This window comes from Phyllostomus discolor, chromosome 5 (assembly GCF_004126475.2).
Source record: "Phyllostomus discolor isolate MPI-MPIP mPhyDis1 chromosome 5, mPhyDis1.pri.v3, whole genome shotgun sequence".
In the NCBI taxonomy this organism is placed as follows: Eukaryota; Metazoa; Chordata; class Mammalia; order Chiroptera; family Phyllostomidae; genus Phyllostomus; species Phyllostomus discolor.
This window is the reverse complement of record NC_040907.2, coordinates 49,376,776-49,389,839: the sequence shown is the minus strand read 5'-3', so window position 1 is coordinate 49,389,839 and position 13,064 is coordinate 49,376,776. Positions and strand designations below refer to the sequence as shown.

At 38.4% G+C, this 13,064-nt stretch overlaps 1 pseudogene; it reads right to left on the bottom strand.

The window, feature by feature from the left end:
* Window positions 1–6,811: 6,811 nt before the first annotated feature.
* Window positions 6,812–8,547, bottom strand: LOC114496972 (annotated as a pseudogene).
* Between the last annotated feature and the right edge of the window lie 4,517 nt (window positions 8,548–13,064).

Below are 13,064 nucleotides of genomic sequence, written 5' to 3'. Positions count from 1 at the left end.
TATGAGTTTGTTAGAGATTAAGAACTCTAAGATGTGGGGCTGAAATCAAAACCTTCAAGGTACAACTCTAGCTCTTGAAGACTGCATGTATAATTCCAAGGAGGTCAGTTTCCAGATTCTCAACTTCCACACATGCTTTTTCCTAAATTCAGTTTCTGTGAGAATAAGCCTGGGTTCCCAGTCATCTTTCTCTCACCTCATACATAGTGGTATCCTTCATCCCTAATCTCAGTGTTGCGCATTACCTTGGCTATAAGTAGTTCCAGGGTACCAAACAAACAGATTAATGGAATTAATTTTAGGAGGCCTCCTTGGATAATTAATCAAGGTGCTTTAGAATAAATCTTTTCTTTCCCCAACATATACATTTTATAGAAAAGTGAAACTTATTAAAATACTTGTGTTTCAGTCCATTTTGAGATAGTATGAATTTTAGCTAGTTTGGGGATATTTGGGACAACTTTGGGATAGTTTGAAGCTTGGGATCAGAAGCAACATGAGGGACTTAATGGTTACTCTCTTAAATGTAAATGAGATTTTTTGATAGACTATCACATTTTTTCTAGACACATTGGATAAAATTCATGTGAAAATTTTACTTGATTTCTTACAGATTTCCTATACTTTAGTCAATAAGATAGTTAAAGGCATACCTGTTCCTCTTACAGCCTAGTTCTTTCATTTATTTCATCTTATAATATGTTCAATAAACTTATTTGACTTATGTTTAATATTTTATATGTCAATTAAAATATGCAAGGGTGTGCATAATTTTAAAAGCTCCTTTTAAGTCACTTAAGAAAAACATTTAGATGACTCCACTAGATAAAGCTCGACTATATACACCAAACAAAAAAAACTGTAGAAAAAAATACATGAAAATATCAATAGTAATTTCTTTGGATTATGGAATTATGGTTATTTTGTCTTCATTTTGCTTTTTTTGTAACTTTCTACTTTTTAGGATGAGTATATGTGATAATTTTAAAGCATTTAAAAAGTAATAAGTACATTAAATAACAAGGAAAACTTTAAAGGGAGAAATATAAAGGGATAGTTCCTTCCTAGTCAATTCTAAAATATGAGACAATGGAAGGAATTACTGATATGTCTACTACTATGTACATTTTACTTATTTCAATTTAACTATAAGTAGAGGGGGGAGAGAGGGTTTCTGTCCCACTAAACTCTACTTCATTCTTCTTCTATCCCCCTCAAAATAGACCTTGAGCCTTTAATAACTAAAAAAATAAAGCCTTATCAGGAATGTAATATGATTTTTAAAACTGAGGTATAACTGACAAAGTTGTATATATTTAAAGTGTATAATAGAATGATTTTGTATATATATGCATATGTGAAATGATTACCACAATCAAACTGATTAACACAACCATCATCTCATGCAGTTACCTTTACTTTTTTATGGTAAGAACACTTCATATCTACTCTCTCAGAAAATTTCAAGTATACAATACAAAATTATTAACTGTAGCCACCATGCTATACATTAGGTCCTCAGAACTTGGTTCATCTTATAACTAAAATTTTTACCTTCTCACCAACATTTTCCTCACCCCCCAGCCCTACTTAGAATAATGCCCTCCACTTTCTTCCATGTTGTTAGAAATGGCAGAATTTCCTTCTTTTAGTGGCTGAATAATATTCCATGTGTCTGTTGACAGATGCTTAGATTGTGTCCATGTGTTGGCTGTTGTGACTAATGCTACAGCGAACGTGGGAGTGCAAATACATCTATGGAACTCTGCTTTTGCTTCCTTTGAATATATTACCAGAAGTGGGATTGCTGGATCATATGGTAGTTCTATTTTGAATTTTTTGAGAAACCTCCATACCAATTTACATTCCCATTAACAATGTACAAGGTTTTTTTCCATACCCTCAACACTTGTTCTTTTGTTTTTTTGATAATAAACATCCTAACAAGTGAGAGATGATATCTTATCGTGGTTTTGATATGCATTTTTCCGATGACTGGTAATGTTGAGCATCTTTTCATGTACCTGTTCACCATTTATATATCTTTTTTTGGGAAAAAAATGTCTATTCAGGTTGTTTGCTCACTTTAAAATCAGATTATTTGGATATTTTGCTTTTGAGTTATGTAAGTTCTTTAGGTATTTTAGATATTAACCGCTTATCAGATATATGGTTTGCAAATCTCTCTCATTCCATAGAATGACTTTTCATTTTGTTGATTGTTTTCTTTGCTATGCAAAAATTTTTTAGTTTGATGTAGTCCCACTTGCTTAGTTTTGCTTTTGTTGCCTGTGCTTTTGGTGACATATCCAAAAAATCATTGCCAAAACCAATGTCAAGGAGCTTTTTCCCTTTGTTTTTCTCCAGGAGCTTTGTAGTTTCAGGCCTCAATTTAAGTCCTTAATCCATTTTGAGTTAATTTTTGTGAGTGGTGTAAGAAAGGGGCCCAATTTCATTCTTTTGCATGTGGTTATCTAGTTTTCCCAGCACCATTTATTGAAAAGCTATCCATTTCACAGTATGTCCAAATATGTGGTCTTTGTGCCTTTGTCACAGATTAGTTGACTGTATAAGCCTAGGTTTATTTCTTCGCTCTATTCTGTTCCATTGGTCCATCTGTTCATTTTTATGTTTATGCTAATAGCATACAATTTTACCTACTATAACTTTGTGATATAGTTTGAAATCAGGATGTATAACGCCTCCAGCTTTGTTCTTTTCTCAACATTGTCTTGGCTACTCTGGGTTTTTGTTTGTTTGATTGTTTGTTTTTGTTTGTTTTTTGGGTGTATGTTTCCATACAAATTTTAGGACTGATTTATTTATTTATGTGAAAAATGCCATTGGAATTTTGTAGGGATTGCATTAACTACATATATTGCTTTGAGTAGTATGATAATTTAACAATACTGTATTATTTTTTTCATTCCAATAATATGGAATACATCTTTTCATTTATTTGTGTCTTCTATTTTTTCTCTTTTTAAATTTTTTTTTACTTTTCTTTTTTCATTATATTTCTTCTTACATTTTCAGTGTCTGGATCTTTCATATCCTAAGTTAAATTAATACTAAGTATTTTAGTGTTTCTGATGCTACTGTAAATGAGGCTGTTTTCTTAAATTCTCTTTCAAATAGTTTATGTTAGTATGTAGAAATGCAACTGAATTTTTGTAGGTTAATTTTTATCTTGAAACATCACTAAATTTATTAGTTTTAATAGTTTTTTGGTGGAGTCTTTAGGGTTTTCTATAAATGAGATCATGTCATCTTCAAAAAGACAGTTTTATTCTTTTCCAATTTTTGTATATTTATTTATTTTTTATTTTTTTCTCAATTGCTCTGGTTTGGACTTCTAGTACTCTGTTAACAGAAGTGGTGAGAATGGGCATCCTTGCTTTATTTCTGATCTTAGAGGAAAAGCTTTGACTTTTTACTCTTGAGTATGATGTTCTCTGTGGGGCTGTCATAAATGGTATGTATTACATTGAGATATATTCCTTCTAAACCTAATTTGTTGAGAACTTTCATCATGAAAGTACACTGAATTTTGTAAAAAGCTTTTTCTGCATTTATTGAAATTATCATATGATTTTTATACTTTATTGTGTTACTGTGGTGTATTACATTTATTAATTTGCTTATTTGAAACATCTTTGCATATCAGGGATCATAGTGTACATTTTTTAATGTGTTATTTAATTATGTTCAACAGTATTTTATTGAGAACTTTTTGCCTCTATGTTCATAGGGGTGTTGTTCTGTAATTTTCTTTTTTTTATAGTGTCTATGTTACAGAACAAACAAGAGGGGGGGCCTAGGACGATATACTATTATTGATAAAAAGCCCCCAGGTCCGTCATGTCCGCCGCCAGAGGAAAGACGTCTCTCAATGCCAGAGATTTGTGAAAAGGAAAGGAAATGTTTATTTAATGCTATACAGACTTAAAGTAGTGACCTAATGTCTTCACCAAAATCCCAAAGTCCCTTAAAACACCCACAAACAGACACAGTCCTTCCTTCCTTCCCCCTTTGCCCAGTCCAGAGTACCATATCTCAGGAAAGGAAATAGAACTCCATGGCTCAGGCAGTCCTCTGGTTATTCCCAGTTAGTACTCCATCTCGACTGGGAGACCTCCCTGGGTTCCCGGCACCCTCAGCTGAGTCGCCTGGATCTCTGCTAAAACCAGGAGGTGGTTCCCCCTTCTAAAGCTGCGGGAGTCTCCACTCTGGCAAAGGTACGTGGTCCTTTCTCCCAGGGCCACAGGAGTCCCCACTCAGCCAAAACCGCATGCTTCTCCCCCCAGTAAAGCTGTGGGAAGGGGGAGTCTCCACTCTGTCAAAGCCACGTGGTTCTCTCCCTACAAAGCTGTGGGAGTCTCCACTCTGTCAAAGCCACGTGGTTCTCTCCCTACAAAGCTGTGGGAGTCTCCACTCTATCAAGGCTGCATGGTTCTCTCTTTAATGTCTGCCATGTCTGGGTTTAAATCCCCTCACCAATCTTCCTCTACAGCCCCATTTCCGACTCCTCCTACACTGGGGCACACTTGCCCTCAATCTGCTGTCTTTTTCAGCTTTTCTGGTCGCCATCATGAGTCTGGGCAGGTGTGACCCCATGTCATGGAGCCAGTCTTCTCCAAGCTCCCACGCAGGTGCTGTAACTCGGGGGACCTGCCCCCCAGTCACATCTTGCGGGGGGGAGGTCCCTTTCCATCCCCCTGGCCTTGAGCATGGCCATAGCTATTTAGCATATCTAAGTGACCAGCCAAAGGCTATAGGTATGTTAAATGACCACGCCATGGATTAGCTGCAAAGCTGCCCTGCATGTTCTTGCTCTGTGTGCCCCTTCCCCCAATTCACACCTGTGGGGGAAGGGGTGAAGACACCTTAAAATCTCCTGGACACCTTGAGTTCTGGACCCCATTTCAAATGCCTATCTGGGGTCCCCCCTCTTGGCTGCACCCTATAACATCTAGTCTGGCTCAGGTATCAGGACACCAAAAAGATTTGTCAGTTTTATTTGTCTTTGTCTGGCTTTGGTATTAGGGTAATGTTGTCTTGTAAATGAGTTTGGAAGTGTTGTTTCCTCTTCAGCTTTTGGAAGAGCTTAATAATGATTGGTATTAATTCTCTTTAAATGTTTGGTAGAAATTTACCAGTGAAGCCATCTGGTCTTGGACTTTTTTGTGTTGAGAGACTTTGTATTACTGATTCAATCTCCATAATATTAATCAGCCTGTTCAGATTTTCAATTTCTTCATGGTCTGTCTTAGTAGGTTATATATTTCTAGGAGTTTATCTCTTCTAGATTGTCCAATTTGTTGACATTTAATTGTTCATAGTAGTCTCTTATGATCCTCTGTATTTCTGCAGTATCAATTTTTTAATTTCTGATTTATTTGAGTTTCTCTTTTTTTCTTAGTCTAGCTAACGGTTTTTCTATTTTGCTTATTCTCTAAAAGAATAGGTATTAGTTTTGTTAATATTTTCTATGGTTTTTCTAGTCTGTTTCATTTATATTGGCTGTGATCTTTTGTTATTTATTTTCTTCTGTTAACTTTGGGCTTAGTTTGTTCTTTTTCTAGCTTTTTGAAGTATAACAAGTTAGGCTATTTCTTTGAGACCCTTTTTTTAAGATATTTTTTTAAAGATTTTATTTATTTTTTAGAGAGGGGAGGTAGGGAGAAAGAGAGAGAAACATCAATGTGTGGTTGCTGGGGGTCATGGCCTGCAACCCAGGGATGTACCCTGACTGGGATCGAACCTGCAACACTTTGGTTCGCAGCCTGCGCTCAATCCATTGAGCTATGCCAGCCAGGGTGAGACCCTTCTTTTTAATGTAGGTGTTTATTGCTATACTATTACTATTATTAATGATAGTTATTATCATTAATTATTATTATTGGCTTTGATGAAAATTTGTATCATATGTTATTATTGATAGACGATAATAGAAGAAAAACAGTTTTTATACACTCACTTGTGCCAATTAGTGGAATAAAATACTTATGAAGTCTTTCTTGATGTTTAAAATATTTTTAGAGAATTTTTCAGATAAAGATTAAAACTCAGCATGGTCAAGGCACACACTCGTTACTGCTTTGCAGGCCCCCCAATTCACTAGGCCTTCACTTATAATTCTAATGGAAGTTCTTTTTTTTTTTTTTTTTTGGAAGGTGCAGGTTTGTTGGTTTTTTAGTTTCAACTGATGATAGTATATAAAAAACACATTTCTTTAAAAACCAGCAATTCTTATTCATCACTGATGATTCAACTCTTCAGGAAAAGGGGGAACTCCGGCCTCACCTACGTAACACCACATCTCTTCCAGGTGTGATGTGCAATCCTCGGGTAGGCCCTGTCCTCACACCACTTCTAAGAGACAGTTAATCAAACTCAGATGAATGCTTTTTATAAAAAGGAGGAAAAAGAAAAGGAATGAGAGAGGAGGCTCAAAGAAAAGAGAGGTGAAAAGTGGAAAAGAAAGAGGCCGGGTGGAGAAATGGAGCCCATGGAGCACGGGGGTCCATGTGCCATTTCTAGGCTAGAGTTAGAGCTTGGATGATGGTTGGCAGCTGGGTTCTCCTAACTACACAGAGAATAGAGCTGGTCATTAGACCTGGCCTAGAACCAGTCATTGGGGAGGAAATCAGTATTCAGACTGGTTATCATGACAGTGACCATTTGTATGATTTTAAATTACAGGGTCATTTTTAAAGCCTCTAAATCATCCTCTCATTTCTGAATAGCAGACAGGCTATTGAAGGGGCTCCCAGCGTGGCCCTGGAGCAGGTTATCTCTTTGCACTTTCTTAAGTCACAGAAAACTTGAACCAAGTGGTGTGGTCATACTTCTCACCATGCCCCAGCAGCACAGGGTGGGGAGTGAGGCTGATTGACTGCATCAGACCAGTTCTGAGTCTTGAGGCAGAAATCAGAATGCTTGGGATAGAGTGGGATGGCTCCACTCTTGCCCTCAAGGTGCCATCCAGGAAATTGCCCATGTAGAACTGAACCCCAGGCCAGGTGGTGCACACTTCCAGTACCCGCCCACTTCCAGCATGGTGAACCTGTGCACAAAAATGCTCTTCTTTACATCACTTCAGAAAGAAATTGTGGTCAAAGTCATTGATGTGGAACTCCCAAGGGTGTTTTCCAAGCTCCACTGGCTTTCCCAGGTCAAATGCAGTTCCAAGCACAGGAGCAACCTCTCCTGTAGGAATCAGGGTTTCATTCACAGGCTAAAAAAGCATCAGCTTCTATAGTGACTTCCTGGTCATAGATATTCAGAGAACCCTGGCCCGTCAGGTTGAAATAAGGATAGTTGATCAGGTTGACTGGTGTGGTCTGACTGGCCTCAGCTCTATAGTTGTCCACGAGCTCCCCACCATCCAGCGTGTATGTTACCCAGACTTTTAACTTCCCAAAGTAACCTTCCTCACCATCTGGACTGACCCATGAGAAGTGGATGCCATTTGACAGCACCAGAGGACCTTATCAAACCCTCTGATGCCTCCATGCAGACTGTTGAGCCTGTTGTTAATGGCCAGCTTATACTCCTTCCCATCTAACGTGAATGATCATTTGGTGAATGACCACCCTGCCAACCACTGCTGCAAAGTAGGGCTGTTTTTGGAGGTAGTCTTCCAACCTGGCAAAGCTGAGTACCACATCTGAGGCTCTGCCCTATCTGTCTTTGACCTCCAGGGTTGTGATGGTACAGCCTCAGGAAGTGATGTCCACTCTCAGCAGGTCTGACTGCAGCCGGAACTTCTCCACTGTCCCTGCCTCCAAGGGCAGCTCCCCAAACACTGATCTGGTCACCGAAATTGTGGGGAAGTCTCAGGGTGTGCAGCTACTCCAAGCGCTTCGAAATCCTGCCTCCGAACTGGTAGCGACTAATGGAGGTTCTAATTACAAGGGTGATTTTAGGCTTTTCAAGTCAACAGATACCAGAAAGACATTCAAATTCAAAATCTATTTATGCAAACAATTTTGAATATTGAAGATCTCTCCAGAAAGATTTAGAGTTCCATCCACTCAAATGAAAGAGCAAGGACCTGTTTGCATGGAAACTAATGATCTTCAGTGGTTTTCATTGCCTTTGCTCATCTCATATCTGAGATTTAAGAGTTAATACAACTGAAAATTGGAAAAGCATAGTTTAAATACTACTCTTTAATTGACATGTGTGCTCAGGTTTTTGTTTTTGTTTTTTTTTGTTGCACGCAAAAGCCTACTACACATCTAGGCCATGCCATCTAGGATTGTGGAAGTACACTTGGTGATGTTCGCCCGATGGTGAAATTGCCTAATGACACATCTCTCAGAGAGTACCCTCATTGTTAAGTGGTGCATGACTGTATATATATTTTTTAAATAAGTGAATGAGAGTTTTTTTTAATTAAGAATTTAAAATATACCATGGGATTTTCTTGTCTTTCTGGAAACATGCACTAAGAGGTACAGCTCAAGGGAAAGGAAAATTATTCATCATTTTGTTATCTCCATATTTGTTCTGACCTTTTGTACTTATTTGAGAATTCATTTATACAGGAACTATTTATTGAGTGTTTGCTATGTTCCAGTAACTATTTCAGCACTAAGAATGAAGGAGTAAACAAAACAGACAAAAATTCAGTTCTCATAGAGCTTACATTTTAGTGTGAGGAGAGAGTAAGTAAAACCAATAAGTAAAATATAGTTTCAGAAGGTGCAGAATTTGGAGAGAAATAAAGTGGAAAAGGCAGACAGAATTAATTCAGTGTGCTGAAAAAAGTTCTTGCTAGAATGTGACATTTGAGCAGAGATCTGCTTGGATTGTGGGAGTGGGGTATGGAGTTCCTTTCAAGGAAGTGCTTCATGCAGACAGAACAGTAGGGTGACAGGGATGGCGGAGAAAAAGAAGCCCTGGGGTGCATGAGAGGCCCAATAGGGAAGGCACTGTGGGATAAGCAAGGTAAGGAGGGAGAAAACAATGGGAATTAAATCAGAATAAAATAAGTTCAGAGAAAACTGCAGTGAGGGGTGGTGAGCAACATCCTAAGGCTCTGGAAGGTCTTCAGCTCTTCTGATAATTGAGTGAAGCCATTGGAGAGTTTTAGGTGGAGACGTGAAAATGATTTGACTGTAAGGATTCTTGCCTAAGCAACTAGAAAGGTTGGATAAAGTGGCCGTTGATTGAGGTGTGACAAAACCTGAAGAGGAAAATGTTTTGCTGAGGAATGGGAAAGGGATTTAGGAATTTGTGTTGAGACATGTTAAGTTTAGAATGCCTGTGAAGACAGAGATGTTGAATAGGCAGTCGATCATATCAGTCTAAAATTCAGAGAAGAGATACAGGCAGGATAAAAAATTTGAGTCTCAACTACACATAGATGAAATTTAAAGTCATAAAAACATATGAGATTACCAAGAAAATAGATGTAAACTAGAAACAGAAAAAGGAAGTCCTAGAACTGAGCCCAGAACATGCCTTTGTAAAGATATCAGGAAAAATGAACCAAGGCAAATTTTCTGACAACTTAAGAAAGTTACCAGGAAATTCATTTATTTATTGTTGGAAAATAATTAACTATATAAATCACAAAACTGAAGAAATTTGAAGCTAAAGTAGACTTTAACCTAAGGGATGATCAAATTCAGACTGCTGGCTTCTTGGCAGCAAATACTTTGACCTTTAAAAAAGTAGCTGACTGAGTCATTCATCTGATTTTAATTTACAGTTTTAATTTCAGTCAAATTATGGTCAATGATTGAAATATGAGCCTTTAGTATAAAGTAAGAGGATTAGCATAAGTATGCTCAGACAAAAGAAGGATCTAGTTTTAACTCAGGGGTTAAGTGGGGAAACCACTCAATTCACAAATATTTATTGATTGTAAAACACTTGATGGGATAATTTGAGAAATATGAAATATGAATACTAAGAAATATGAATAAGACACTGTCTTTTTCTTCAGAAAGAATACAACAGAAAATGGAGAATAAGTAAAATGTGATAAGAGCCATAGAAAGGCAGAGAGATATTTTATGGAGGATCAAGCTAAAGAAACTTCGTTTTCATTGGGAACATCTTAGAAGGCTCCATAGAGGACATGACATTTAAAATAGCCCCTAAAAAGGGTAGGGTGGGATGTGGACAGGTAGAAGGTACAGGCCCAGCAGTGGGAGTTTGTTTCCCTCAGGGGTGTTCATGTTCCGAAACCACTGTTATTGTCATTCATACTGTTTTTCTTTCATTGTTTTATCTCAAACTGAAGAAGTAGAGAGTGCATAAATAATTATTAGTTTAAATCCATCAAGAAAATATGCATATAGCCCTGGCTAGTGTGGCTCAGTCGACTGAGTGCCAGCCTGAGAACAGGGGGCCACTGGTTCAATTCCCCGTCAGGGCACATGGTTGCGGGCCTGGTCCCCAGTAGGGGGCGCATGAGAGGCAACCACACTTTGATGTTTCCCTCTCTTTCTTCCTCCCATCCCCTCTGTCTAAACATAAAAAAGAATAAAAAGTAAATTAAAAAAAGAAAATATGTGTATACTTGTACACCAATGTTTATACCAGCATTATTCACAATAACAAAGAAGTGGAAGCAGTCTAGCTAAATGTCCATCGATGGATGAACCATTATTAAAAAAGTGGTACATAACTTCCGGCCAAGATGGAGGCATAGGTGGACGCACCGTACTTCTACGCACAACCAAGGTTAGAACAACAACAATTTAGAGGCAGAATAACACCCAGAACTGACAGAGAATTAATCTGAATGGAAGTCGGACAGCCAAGAAGTTGAAGTAGACCCGTTCATCCAGACCGGTAGGAGGGGTGGAGAGGAGCAGCTGGGTGCGTGTCCGGGTGAGGAGAGCTGAGAACGTTGGGTGCATAAGGCAACTGGGGGTGCATAAGTCATCTGGGGCACATAAGATCGCAGCGGATGGACCCTGAGTATGCAAGTGTCAGCAGGCAGACCCAGTGGGGAGGTGATTGTGGAACAGGGCAGAGCGTGCAACCCAGGATCCCAGAGAGGGGACTGGGGTCCCACAGAGAGCGGAGCTACCGCCATTGTTCCCTCCCACCCCCACTCCCACATATAATGTCACAATCTAGCAACTGGGGTGCCCAGCCCCAGTGAACACCTAAGGCTCTGCCCCTCACCGTAACAGGAGTGACCAGACCAAAAAAAAATAATAATAAGAGAGAGACATGTCTCAAACAGAAGAACAGATCAATGCCCCAGGACTCATTATTTTAAGTGACTAAGAGATAGCCAATCTATCAGATGCACAGTTCAAAACACTGGTGATCAGGAAGCTCACAGAATTGGTTGATTTTAGGTGCAAATTAGATGAAAAAATGCAGGTTACCATAAAAGAAATGAAGGAAAATGCACAGGGAACCAATAGTGATGGGAAGGAAACTGGGATTCAAAACAATAGCCTGGACCAGAAGGAAGAAAAAAACAACCAATCAGGAAAGAAGGGAGAAATAAGAATTCAAAAACATGAGGAGAAGCTTAGGAACCTCCAGGATATCTTTAAACGTTCCAGCATCCGAATTATAGGGGTACCAGAAGGTAAAGAGGAAAAGCAACAGATTGAACACGTATTTGAACAAATAATAAAGGAGAACTTCCCCAATCTGGCAAAGGAAATAGACTTCCAAGAAGTCCAGGAAGCCCAGAGAGTCCCAAATAAGTTGGACCCAAGAAGAAACACACCAAGGCACATCATAATTACATTAGCCAAGGTAAAAATGAAGGAGAGAATCCTAGAAGCAGCAAGAGATAAGGGGATAGTAACATACAAAGGAATTCCCATCAGACTGTCAGCTGATTTCTCAAAAGAGACCTTACAGGCAAGAAGAGGCTGGAAAGAAGTATTCCAAGTCATGATAGACAAGGACCTATATCCCAGATTACTCTATCCAGCAAAGCTTTCATTTACAATGGAAGGGCAGATAAAGTGCTTCTCAGATAAGGTCAAGTTAAAGGAGTTCATCATCACCAAGCCCTTATTTTATGAAATGTTAAAAGGACTTATCTAAGAAAAGAAGATACAAAAAAAAACATGTATAGTAAAAGGACAGCAAACTCACAATTATTAACAACCACACCTAAAGCAAAACCAAAAGAAACTAAGCAAACAACTAGAACAGGAACAGAACCACAGAAATGGAGATCACATGGAGGGTTAGCAACAGGGGAGTGGGAGGAGGAGAGAGGGGGAAAAGGTACAGAGAATAAGTATCATAGATTGTAGTTTGAAAATAGATAGGGGGAGGGTAAGAATAGTATGGGAAATGTAGAAGCTAAAGAACTTATAAGTATGACACATGGACATGACTAAAGGGAGGGATGTGGGTGGGAGAGGATGTACAAGGTGGAAGGGAGTGAAGGGGGAAATGGGACAACTGTAATAGCATAATCAATAAAATATATTTTTAAAAAAGTGGTATATACATATGATGCAGTTTCTAAAAAGAGGGAAATCTTGTCACATATTACAACGTTGATAAACCCTGAGGATGTTATGCAAGTGAAATATCTGGTCACAAAAAAGACAAACTCTGTGTGATTGCACTTATATACGATATCTAAAATAGTCAAACTCATTCACATAGAAAGTAAAATGGTAGTTGCCAGGGCTAGGGAGGAGGAGAAAGAGAGGACTTGTTATTTAATGAATGTATCATTTTAGTTTTGCAAGAGGAAAATTTTCTAGAGATCTGTTGCACAACAATTTGCATACAGTTAATACTACTGTATCACACATTCAAAATTAGCTTATGGTATATTTTGTTGTTTTTTTTCACAATAGAGAAAGAAAAGTGATCAATTGTAAGTGACTAAATCAAACCAGAATAGCTCAGTCAAACAAAGGGAAATTTTTGGGTTCAGAGAACCTAAAAAACAGAATGCAGCAGGGCCTTAGGAATAACCACAGCAAGGATTCTAGAAACCCACTAGGTGTCACCCTCTGTCTCGTGACTCATCTTTCTCACTGTGGATCTGCTTCCTCCAGAGTATGCAACATAGCTGATGAAAACTCCAGGTTTTACATGTGGAC